This window comes from Lichenostomus cassidix, chromosome 4, assembly GCF_008360975.1.
Source record: "Lichenostomus cassidix isolate B80296 chromosome 4, HeHo_3.0, whole genome shotgun sequence".
In the NCBI taxonomy this organism is placed as follows: domain Eukaryota; kingdom Metazoa; phylum Chordata; class Aves; order Passeriformes; family Meliphagidae; genus Lichenostomus; species Lichenostomus cassidix.
Window position 1 is genome coordinate 48387703 of NC_139484.1, and position 12128 is coordinate 48399830.

The window sequence follows — 12128 nt, forward strand, 5'->3', positions numbered from 1 at the left end:
CTCTTTTTGTAGCTTTGGTTTGATGTTTGTTTTTTGGGGGTTTTTTAAACCCTTTTGTTACAAAAAAAAAAAAAAAAAAGGTCCCAACAGCGTTAATTCTCACAAACCCCATGAGCACGTTTACAGCCAAGTGGTACCAACACTCACGTTCCTCTCAACATCGAAACGCCACCAGTGACAGGACTGGAAATCCCCAAGTACAGGAGTAGCCCCAGATAAGGTGCTGGGTTTTCACTTGCACTTGAAATTGGCAGCGTAATCTTATAATGTGTTAGCTGTCTCAACCTCTGCTCTTATTCAGAGTTTGAAAACATAATTGGACATGTTTTAAAGTTGTTTCCAGATTTTTATTTTTTAAAAAAGAGGGTGGAGGGGAAAAAAGCATTTATTGAAAGTATTCCAATAATCAATAAATCAGCCATAACCTTTGTCAAAAACCTGAAATCTGCTTTTTCCCTAAAAAGTTTGTTCCTGTTACATCAATGTTGTCTGGACAATCTTTAAATTCTCATGAATAAGGGAAGAACCCCTGTGATTCAGTTAAAATCTGTGATGACTTTTGGAGTGTCATTTCTCCAACAAGATCCTGCCTGGCACCTCACAAAAGCATCTGGCACAGGTACAAGTGCCCTCACAGAGGGAAGACAGAAGTACAGACTCTTCTGCACAAAAGCTAGGTAACCGGTGCTTTCATATAGGTTGGCTGCACATTTAATAAAGCTCAGCACAAACCTTAGTACATCCATGTTCTTACAGATTGTGAGGTTACAGAGTTTTTGGGAACAAGCTGCATTTGAAGCACACAAGCCAGTGCTTGTTATTCCTGCCAAAAATTTGGGTGCTAGCCAGCTCCCTTTCTGGTATCAATCTTATCACATATCCAAGCAAACCAAGATGCTATGCAATCACGTGCATCAGGACTACAAAATTTGGAAAGTTAAAAACAGTGCTTAGTTTGCTGATGGTATAAAGACCTTTCTGGTCTGGATCTGCTACAGTCTCCAGTGTGGCTGCTGTGATTTTGACACCAGCAATTAGTTACAAAGCAAGCCAAATAGTCTGGGTAAACTTTGCACATAGCAGTTCAAACAAATCTTGAATCCTTCTTCATGAAGGAGTGGAATACGTGATTAATAGGTTGTATGGATCAATAGGGCACTATGCTAGCTACAATATAGATGGAAAGTTTTTTTTGCTGTTTATATCATTTTGTTTAAACAGATATGGCGGCTCTTTTTAGAAGACTCAACTGGAAATTGCTGCCCAATGACGATTTCATTTCTGTATCCTAATCTTTCACCTTCACGTTGAAGTAGTTTGTTTTGATAAAAGTTCTGCTAAGAATTTTCAGTACCTAGAGCTATTTGTCTTTTGAAAGAAATAAATGTATATTAGCACAACTGTCTCATTTCCTTTTTTCTCTGTGACATTTTGAGCTACCGTCCCCTCACAGAAAGCCCCCTTAAAAATCCTTCATATTTTAAGTTAGACTTTTTAGCCAACATGCTTTTAACTTACTTATGGATGGAGAAAAAAGGAAACAATATTCTGTTCCATCCGGGCCCTTTCCTCCCAGAGCTTAGCATGCTCTGGAAGCAGAGCAATCTCATTAGGGTTAATTTGATGCGAGCTGAAGTGGCTTACCAGCTTACAGGCTCAGCACCCTAGGCAGTGCATCAACAAATTGCTGACAAAGTTAGAGTAGAACATTAAGAATGAGAATAAAAGGTTAAATCTCATTTCCTTCCAGCACAACTTGTAATACTTGAGTGTGTTTGTTAGGCTAAATAATGTCTAATTTGGTAAATTGTTTTATTGAAACCATTAGCCATTAGCCTGTTCTGTGTAAGCTAGTGTTTTAAACTATAGCTAGTACTACTCAAGGACTGGATATGGTAAAACTTGAACTTGGTGGCTTGAAGATGGCACAGTGCATTGAGACTTTTATGGGAATGAGATCTTGCTCCTGAATGACAGCTTTCATCTCAGAGTCCACCTGCCTATATTTGAAGCCATGGATCTTTTTTTCCTGTGAACATAATTTTTCTGATTTTTATCTGACCACTCACTCTGTATCATAAGGTCTTTCTGACTTCATTTCTAATGCCTTCCTTCATCCTCACTACTCTGAATATTTTTATGTATTGGCAAACTATCACATTTCATTGCTGCTTTCCCTTTCCAGATTGTTGCTGAACAAAACAAAAGTCACTATATAAATTACAAAAAAACTCCACTGATGACTTCCCTTCACACCTTCCCATACTATCTTTTTGGCAATTATTCATCCATACAGCAACATTCTTTCATACCCTTCTTATTTTGAAATTACAATCCAAGTATAAGAAATTATGCAGAGGCAAAAAGACCAAAATCTACCAAACTGGTCATGCCCACAAGCATGACTACCTGCTGATACTGTCCATGCTGATTTCTGAAACTCGGAATTTCTCAAAAAAGTCAAGAAACACCAAATATTTGATTTGTCTAGTGAAGTGGAAGATTCTGACATGGTATAGCAAAGCCTAGGAGATCACAGGAGTTTCAATTCTTTTTTCAAGTCTTTTACATTGTATAAATTTTGATTTCTCATTGAATTCACAGGAACTTGGGTTTACTGGCTTGTGAAGTTCTTCATAATGAAAGACCAGTAAATAATTTACTTAAAGCAAGTAAGAGGTCATTAACATTATATACCAGGATGCCATGTGTAACAGGCACAACTGTATTTAGCACCACACTGTTATTGGTGGCCATGAAACCTGACCCTGTGTGGTGTTGCTCTGTTTTGATAGCTCTTTCAGAGTAGATTAATTATGTGAGAAAGGTTGCCATTTTTATTTGACCCAACACAGGTTGCAGAATTAATGTGTAAACAGGCCTATTATACAGTAACCAGGAGTTGGTAAGTGAACAAAGACTTCACCAGTTTTGTGTCTTTTAATCATTCTGTGAGTAACTGTGGTTTAAGTGAAACTGAAAATAATTTTGTTGCAGATATGTTTAAAAATTTAATTGTTCAAAACTGATACTCACTGTAATAGTTCATTTGACCCAAGGATGTCCTTGATTCATTTTTCAAACCACTTAACAAGTACCATGTGTTAAACTTAAAACCCTTAAGGAGCTATAATGGAGAAAAAACATGAGATGTTACCTTAAATTCCTTTTTTGCTTTTATGTCTTTCCTTCTTGTTGAAGTGTTACATTTTAGTGTAAATTTTTGAAATATTCACCAGTATCCTGGTTAGGGGCAGCTTTCCTGCTTCAGAAGTGAAAGATTTAAGTTCTAGAGCAGAGTGTCTTTCATTAGAGTTAGAAATTAATCTGAATTCAGTATAATAACTTCAACTTTAAATCTTCAACCATTCAAGCATACACAAACAGTTGCTTGCACTCTAACATCAGCTGAGAGCATTGAACAGACAGAGGAAATACAGGTGATGAACAAATCTTCCTCCTTTGCTTTTCTAGTCAATTTGCGAATCCAGTCAAAAATGTAAGGAGTCCATTCAAAACCCATTTTTTACATTTCGTTTTTCTAGATTATTTAACTTTATTTTTACAGGTAATGGCCAAATCAGTCCAAAAGTTGCTAATGGCTGCAGAATGATCAACTGTTCACTCGAAAGGTTGCCCAGATATACCTTATACTTAACAACTTAGATTTTATTTAATTTTTATCTCATTACACTTACAAGAAATCTTGTACTGGGCTTTATAATAAGGAGCAAAACAAGTTGATTTGATATGGAATGTTATAAATTTGCCTTATTCACTCTTTTGACCATTTATTTTACAGCTGGGAGGACTGTAACTCAGAATAGCACTGAGCAACAGACAAGAATTGTCTTGAAACTAACAAATGCCCTGGTAGAAAACAGTAGGATAACTAAAGCATTATTTTAGCAATTGGAAGTGTGGAGGACAAGGGAAAGCTGATGTCAAGGAAAGTTTAGGAAGAAATCAGGCACCAGAATAGTTGCTATTAATAAAATGTGTAGGGGCTTGAAAAAGGACTGGAGGAATATGAGCTGCTTCACGGGTAATAGGAGTAAGAGACAGGGGAAACAGAGCCAAAATTTCTAGCCAGAGGCTATCAGAGAAAGAGAAGAACAAAATAGTGGAGTTTTCAGTCACACAGAAGCAAGGCAAAAAAATCATTGCAGCAGTAATTAACATTTTTGTCACTCATGACCTTAGATTTCCAAGTCTTCAAATATTATTATCATTGACATTTTGTAAGAACACAGCAGCTAGGATATTAATAAAACATTCCTTTTCCATTTCATTAGAGAACAGGTTACATAAATGTATTTCTGTTGTTTATTTACCAAGAAGACGCAAAGCTGAGGTCCTTATTTCTAATGATTATGACCTCTAGCTAATATAGTAATCATTACTGCTAACATTAAGATTAAAGAGTGATTTTCTGTTCACAAATACTTTTCACAGACAGAGAGGCATAAATTTCTGTTGGCATACATGGATAATTATCAAAATAATATCATTTAGCCAATCTAGACTTGGACATATTCATACCAAAAAAACCCCAAACCTTTCAGATACTCTTAAAATAAATCTATATATTTTTACATAATATATTTAAAATATTATTACTGGAAGTTAATAACAGGAGAGCAATTACCAGTACAAATATTTCCACATGTAATCTAATTACAGTTCAAATGTAAGTATTTAATATATAAGTCACCTCAGTTGCCAATGTTTATTCTTTACCAAGAAAAATAAAAGTACTCCATACATTCCATAGAAACTATTTGTGCAAGACAATGTTCACTTATGCAAATACTAATAAAATTGCAAAGATGTCTGCCAGGAAGATAAAGGAGATACAGTACAGAGAAGTAAAGTACAGTCAGATAATATGACACCAAAAAGCAGGAGCTATGTGGTTTGGCAAGATATAAGAGAAAACATTCTTTCACCTTTCAGGGACAGCACATTCTGATTTTGGTGACATAAACAGCTCCTTTAATTTTCATCTTGTACATAGGTAAGCACACCTATACAGAATGGAAAGCCCTGAAGCTATACATGCATAATGAATCAAGCCTCAAAAGATTTGTTCACAGCCCTACAGTTGCAAAATTAAATTATAACCTGCCTTGTTAGAACATATTTTGTGGAACATGTCTAAAGTGGTGTTCAACACTTGTGCTGTCTGTTTTCTTCCTTTCTTCTATAACTTAGATTGTCTTGTTCAGAGAATAACCTGAATGTCTAGGACAACTTGAGAAGATGTGAAGAAATGAGACTCTCTGTTCTTCTCCAGCACCCCTGCACAGGTAACACTAGACATCAAGACAGATTTAGGCTCCTGGGGTCCCATCAGCCTTTCCTCTCACAACTTGCATCCACTGAGCTAAATTTAAACACTTCTACTGAGTTCAGTCATGCAGGATCAGGCTTTCTTGACCCATGCCTCTGCCCAGGTAATATCCACATGTGGTGTCAGTTTTGAGAGCCTTAGTTCGTTGTACCCATTGTTCCAAATTAATTTCATTCCATTCACAAGGAAATGTTAAGTTAAATGTGGGAGGACTGGTGTTGTAGGGTTGTACATGTTCCCTTCCACAACAGTTTCACACTCTTGTTGATACCCCTCTTGCTATGATGGCAGTTTGTTAGAGAGACCACAAGTTTGTGCCTGCTAGTTCTCCCTAAAATCCAAATTCATTGCTGCCCAAATCTCTCCCCTGACCTTGTCTCTGCTCTGTAAGTCTGTGTCAAGGCCAAGGTAAACTCTAAATAAGGCATTAAGGTATCTGTACTCTAAACCAAATGAACATGCTGCTAATGCCCACAAGCCCCTCCACCACACACCTTTATTGTGTTTAATTTTGTTGTCAGCATAATCAGTGATATGCCCAAGTATCTTCTTGAGCTTGGTTAATTTTCTCTCCTTTTTCTGGAGGGGAATTCCAGTTTTCATATTTCTTCCATCTGCAAATGAGTCTCCAGCCCCTTTCTAACAAAACTGAGAGTATCTGTCTGCCAGATCAAAAAGCTCTTACAGCTCTGCCTGTTTATAGTGGGTACACTGTAAGAATGGGTGATTTAGCAGATGAGTCTTGCATTCCACTAGTCTTCCCTGTGACTCACTATCATCTAACAGCGCACGTTCCAGCCCAGACTATTTTCATGTGTCTCTTAAAAGTTTGTAATGTGTGTTAGGCAGTGTTATAAATAAAAAGTGCAGAGCTTAAAAAGACAGAGATCGATACCCTTGGCATATGTTGCTGTTGTTAATGTTGTTATTGTTGTTTTTATTGTTATGGTCATTGTTGCAATCCAGTAGATTTTACAGGATCAGGCAGAAAACTAGCATCTTTGTGAGGATTTTCCTACTTTCTTTCCCTACTGGAAACTAAGTAACATAGTAACCAAGATTTAAGTCTCATTTGAACGTCAATATGCTGACTTTGCAAGTTAAGATACACATGCGGGCTATAGACACCTTTCTGATTAAAAGCACAGTGCCTGTATGCAATTTTCTCTGCTGATGAAGCTGATTTCTGTTTCAGAAATCTCTGGCACTGCTCTGCAGATAAGAATATTGCAGAGAAATCCATGAGCCTAACTCTCCTTGGAATGCTGCCAACCATTTTAAGTCTCAAAATTCTCAGCCCTATTCACAAGATCAATCAATTCTCTCTCAAATGTATTTCATGTGAAGCAGATTTGTGAAAAGTGTTTCTTAAGCATTGCAATTTCAATGCAGCTATTATGGCAGTGCATCTGCATCATCAGATCATTGCCTGAGAATGAGATTGCTTGATCAATTATGCAGTCACAGCCATAAGAAACACACTGTGCTCCTATTTATTGCTTTTTACCACTTGCAATTCACTTGATAAGTGTGTTTGCATTAAATTGTCCATTTTTCCCTTCTGAGTACTTTGTCACAATTTTCCAGCAATAATGATAAAATAATCTGTTAACAGCGTGAATTGACAAGTTTTTTAGTATGACCATTGTGTTCTCACCAATACCTAGCAAAATGAGATAATGAAAAGGCACATTCTTAGTCCTGGCAAGTCACAGTTGCATTTTCATGTTCTTGAACAAACAGAAATGAGACAGTCCTCCCAAACAAAGATTAAAAGAATTCAATTCACTCAACAAGCAGGGGCAACATAAGAGTGTTCATTAAAGCAAGGAGGATAAAGAAGAGAAACAGTGGTTTTTAATCACATTTGTGTTCTGGTATTTTGCTGAAATTCCATGTTGCTCAGGACATAACCTGAAACCAGAAGCAGGTTACAATTGTTTGCCTTCTGACACATCTTAGATTACTGGCTTTTTTTAGAACTTTTGTCTGTAAAACAGGTAACCTGCATACCCCAATGACTTTTAAAGTTGTCTTTTTGTTGTGTGATAGAACACTCCTAGGGCTTGGAGCCTGTCCTCACAGTGCCTATCCTTTCCTCTCTTTGTGTTCCTTACTTTAAGCCCGGTTTCTTTCAGGGAGTGAAGAACAGCTGTGACCTGTTATAAAGTCTGGCATTTCCCCAGCCTCTATCCTGCAGTGTTTAAGTTCTCTAAGAAATGGGGCAGGCTTTAGAAAACACAGCCTTACAACTGATTTCATGCACCTAATAATAGCCTCTAAGGCAAGGAACTGTGCATGTGCCTCATGCAAGTGATCACTGTCAAAGACATACAAGCTACAAGCTCAGAAAAACAGTTTTACAGGCTGCTGATAGTTTGGTTGGTTTTTTTTTCCATGCAGGACAAAGACATCAATCCAATATTTGGATGGCCAACATGGATATAAGAAGATCATTTTCTTCCCCATGGTTTTAGCATAAAAGGATTTATGCAGCTCTACCTGTTCTAATTGAGAACTGGCCTTAGTCTTTCCTGCATGTGATTTTATGGCTTGTTTGCTTTTTTTGCATTACTCAGTGGATATTCATTATAAGGTTGCACTTTCTAAGCGGTTAAATTTGTTAATATTAATAGCTAGAGATACTGAAAGCTCTTGTGCACTGCTGTGATCCTATTAGCTTTCCAAGCAAAACTTCCCTGAACAGAAATTGCAGTGTGCTTCTCTGTCCTAGATCAAAACAGCCATCAGGCTTCCATTTAAAATTTCACTGATTCTGCATCTGTATGCTAGTCTGGTTCAAGCCAAAGAACACTGTGTACATTAGCATTTCACAACTTAGTAATTGCTCTCAAACATTAAGAGTTTCCGTAGAGATTGTTGGAATTAGATGTACTGCTTTTCATAGGAGAAACAACACTTATATTAAAAATACTGCAAGAAAACTAACAGGAAAACACTAAAAAATATCTATATTTAGACAGAGAGTGTATTCTCATTTATCATAATCACCTTTTTCCAAAGCTTTACATATATTAAATTCTTTGTGAAGCACTCATTCCATTATGCTAGCAAAGAATATAATGACATTAACTTGCAAAATTACATGGGAGGTTGTTGCTCCTCTATTCTTTCACTTGTTAAAACCTTCAGTGATATTGTTAATCGTCATAGAAGCACTGCAGGGCCTGGAGTTTTCATCTTTCTACATAAGTGAATGAAACACTGATTGCTTGATACCAATGTGTTTATTGGCAATTTGAAGATTTTGTTTTTCCTGACAGCAGTTTGTATGGGCTTCTGAATTTCCCTTGATCTGTACAAGTATCAGTGAGAGGAAAATGAAGGGATGCAAGTCTAAGCAACTTTTTTCCTTTCTGAAACAAGAGCTCCAATAGGTTTATATTTAAGTTACAGAAAGAGTCCTCAATTATTTAATATTTCTCTTCTAATTTATTAAATCCCTGTCTTGTTCATTCAAAACAACTCCACTTAGACTCAGCAGTGTATTATTCATCATAGCAAGCCCTGGGCAGGCAAAATACTACATTAGCTCACACAGTTTGAATTAAAAATGTCTTTGTTACATGGAATTGCATATTTTCTTAATTCATGTATTCAGGTGACTGGCAGTTAGAAAAACTAATAAAGGTTTTGAGAACAAATGAAGAGTATCTTACTTTTGCCTGAGGATATTCACCCATCAGATTCGTACTACTTAATTATTGCAATTTTTTACTTGAGGTGTACCAGTGAGAATGAGAAACAATTAATAATGGTAATTTCAGTGATATTCCAATGAGGAACCTGAACATTGCCTTCTAAATAGAAATTGGGTTTCTCCTAAGAAATCTTCCAGATTTAATCTCTCAGGTTTGTATTGCATGGAGTCCAATGATCCGTTCAGAACTGACAGCAAGAATCTCATACTCTTTTTACAGATTTCAGTTCTGACACTTGGCTGCTTTGGCTCAGCAGTAATTTTTATCACATTAAAGATAATGTGAAAGCTCACAGAATGTATGGAAAGGATTTCTGTGGGGGAAGGGGCTACTCCACTCATCTGAAGGATTTCTGGTAGTGAACTGTGTTATAGTTTCAGCCAAGAGAACAGTTAGTAATAGCTAAAACCTGATCTGATTCTGGTGCTGAATTTCCTATGGTTCTGCTACTTCCTAGCAGTGTTCAGACTCTTTCAGTTTATCTTGCAGAACTGAGGCCACTGTTACATCCTGATACCTGAATGGAAGTAAATGGAAGTATATTGAAACATACTGTCCTCTATTTCTTAGCACGAGAAGAATTCCAGAGGAAAAGCAGTACTGCCAAACTGAACTTTGCCAGAATGTTTTTAATTGAACATTACAATAAACTTCTGTAACATTACACTGAATTTACCATACAAAACATGTATAATAATTCAGTAGAAGACATTGTCAATTTGGCAATGTTTCATCAGACGTATTAGTTATCTGATTGCATTAATTCTACATATCCAAATTCTCCTTGTTCTAGTGTTATATCTCTCCCCATTGGAATCCAAGCCCTGGAGTCAAATAAGAAAATATCCCCTACTCTTTGAACTTGTGGGATCAAAGGAATGAATGACATCTCTGATCTCTGAGAACACAAAAGCACACACTTTGGTAAGATCTTGCTCACTGTTAAGAAATCATGACTGGAGACATAGCACATGGTTAAAACAGAGTTAGGGCCAACTCATGAAGTCCAGAGCTCAAACTTCATCTGCAACTGAATTAACATGATTTCTGGTGTTAGTGTTCATTCAGTTCCTCATTGAATATTGCAGATGCAACTTCTCTGTGTTTGGAATGTAATGTTTAAATATGACAAAAATCATTAAGCTTTTCTCTAGCTAAGCTTAATTTAATCAGAGCCTTTCTAAGCCTCTCATACCAGTCTTTTTTTGGTTTTTGCTAGGTTTTTGCTAGGTTCCTGATCCACTGACATCACTTCAATTGCTATGAAAAAATACCACCTTCAATCACATAAAGCAGCATCATTATCTGGTTCAGAAAACTCCTCAGGCATTAAGGAGATGCTGTGGAGTCAAATGCTCTCTATTAATCGGTTCATTCAGACTGCTGGGGGGCAAAGCGACCATCTGCAGAGTGGTGCATCCCAAAATGCATACAGTAAATCAGCCCGCACACGCTCGGGCACGCTGGAGCTGTCAGTAGCTTGGATGCAGACGGAGCTGTACCCCCTGGAAGAGATGCTTCCCGTGCCCTCGGGGGTTGGAGCCACCGGTGCCCGGCTCGGCATTGCCACCTCCCGGCCCAGCCCCGCCACTCCCGCCGGGCATTCTGCGGGATTCCTCTCCGCTTCCCAGCAGCCCGAGCGCGGGCAGTGGCACAGGCGCTTCGAGCTTCCTCGCAGTGCTGCCAGGCAGGGTTTGCCGTACTCTGGCCCTGTAGGGGAGCCTGGTGAGCAGAGACAGTAGGGCACAATGGCACGGGGAATTCCTGCGTTAAACCCCCTGGGGACGGTGTAATAAAGGTGCTCTCGTGTATGTGATGTGTGTGGATTCGCGTAGGACACTGCAGGTTCTCGCTGTACTTTCAAAGGCTAACCTAGACTGAGGATCCCTTGTTGCACCGGGAATGTCCTTACCCATTCACTTTATTGGCTCTACGTGTTACTGGCTGACTTTTGGACAAAGTTCAGTATTTCTTAACAAGCAACCAGAACAAGTGGGAAGGGACCTACAGCTACATTTTCCTGGCCTGTGCTTCTCCATTTATTTAACCCTTCTATACTACCAATAGTTGGTAGGGGCATACAATGTTAGTCCATCACAAAAGTAAACCTAAGCTTAAAACATTTATTCATTTGACAAAGAGGTTAGAGCTAATGCCTTTTCACCACACCTCTTATCCTAGGATTTCTTATCACCTCTGTATCAGATATCACTGGTGTAATGGCACCTGAGCTCTCCACGGCCATATCAGTGCAAAGTCTGATGGCTCAACTTAAACTGTTGCACAAGGCAGTTCAAGTTAAACTGGGGGGTGTTGCATAGATGATAGAAAACGCCCATATATTTTCTTCCACCAGCAGAACTGAGAGTGACACACATTCAGAGGGTAGCATACTTTTGGGAGCTGTATGCACTGTCAGTCTCTGGTATTTTTTTCTGTGAATACTTTGTGTACGACTTCTATCACACATTGTGCTGGGGGCTTTTAATGAAAGTACTTAGAGCTTGGTCTTATTTAGAGTGAAAGAGTCATCATTCCATTTAAATATTCCTCAGCATGCTGTGTATGAAACATTTTAACATCAAATTTATAAAATGCATCCTCCCCTTGCAGTTTTACAAGGGCATTTTCTATTCAAATCTCATTAATACATGAAAACATTAAAGTGCTGAGTGGCTAATAAATACAACAAAACCAGCAGAAAAAAATATATAGTTAGCATCATATATCTTTTCTTCTGTGTCTCTGGTGGGATGAATATGCCCAGCTATACAGCAGTCAAGGACCCATTTTAATTAGAATTTAAATTAGATTTTGTAGACCCGTGAAGAAGAAAGAAGCAAAAATAGGCCAAAAGATACTACCAACTGCAGAGAAACTCATCATGCACCGGCAGTGTCCTGGTAAACACAATAATGTTCTCTAGCATGATGACACTGGAGAACAAAAGCATTGAAAGCTCTATCACAGAAAGAGTGCTTGTGTGAGGACTTCAGACTAGCAGGCATGAAGGAAGAGGGTTTCTACATATTTGAATATCTGAAAAGGACATG

The 12128-nt window shown here is 38.0% G+C and overlaps 1 long non-coding RNA gene across 1 annotated transcript; it reads left to right on the forward strand.

Annotated features, from left to right (window-relative positions):
- The first annotated feature begins 67 nt into the window (after nt 1–67).
- On the forward strand, nt 68–11694 carry LOC146438427 (uncharacterized). The gene is made up of 4 exons (XR_014851764.1): nt 68–220; nt 5215–5309; nt 9869–9999; nt 10306–11694. It is a non-coding gene; the product is annotated as an uncharacterized LOC146438427 (long non-coding RNA).
- Nucleotides 11695–12128: the final 434 nt, after the last annotated feature.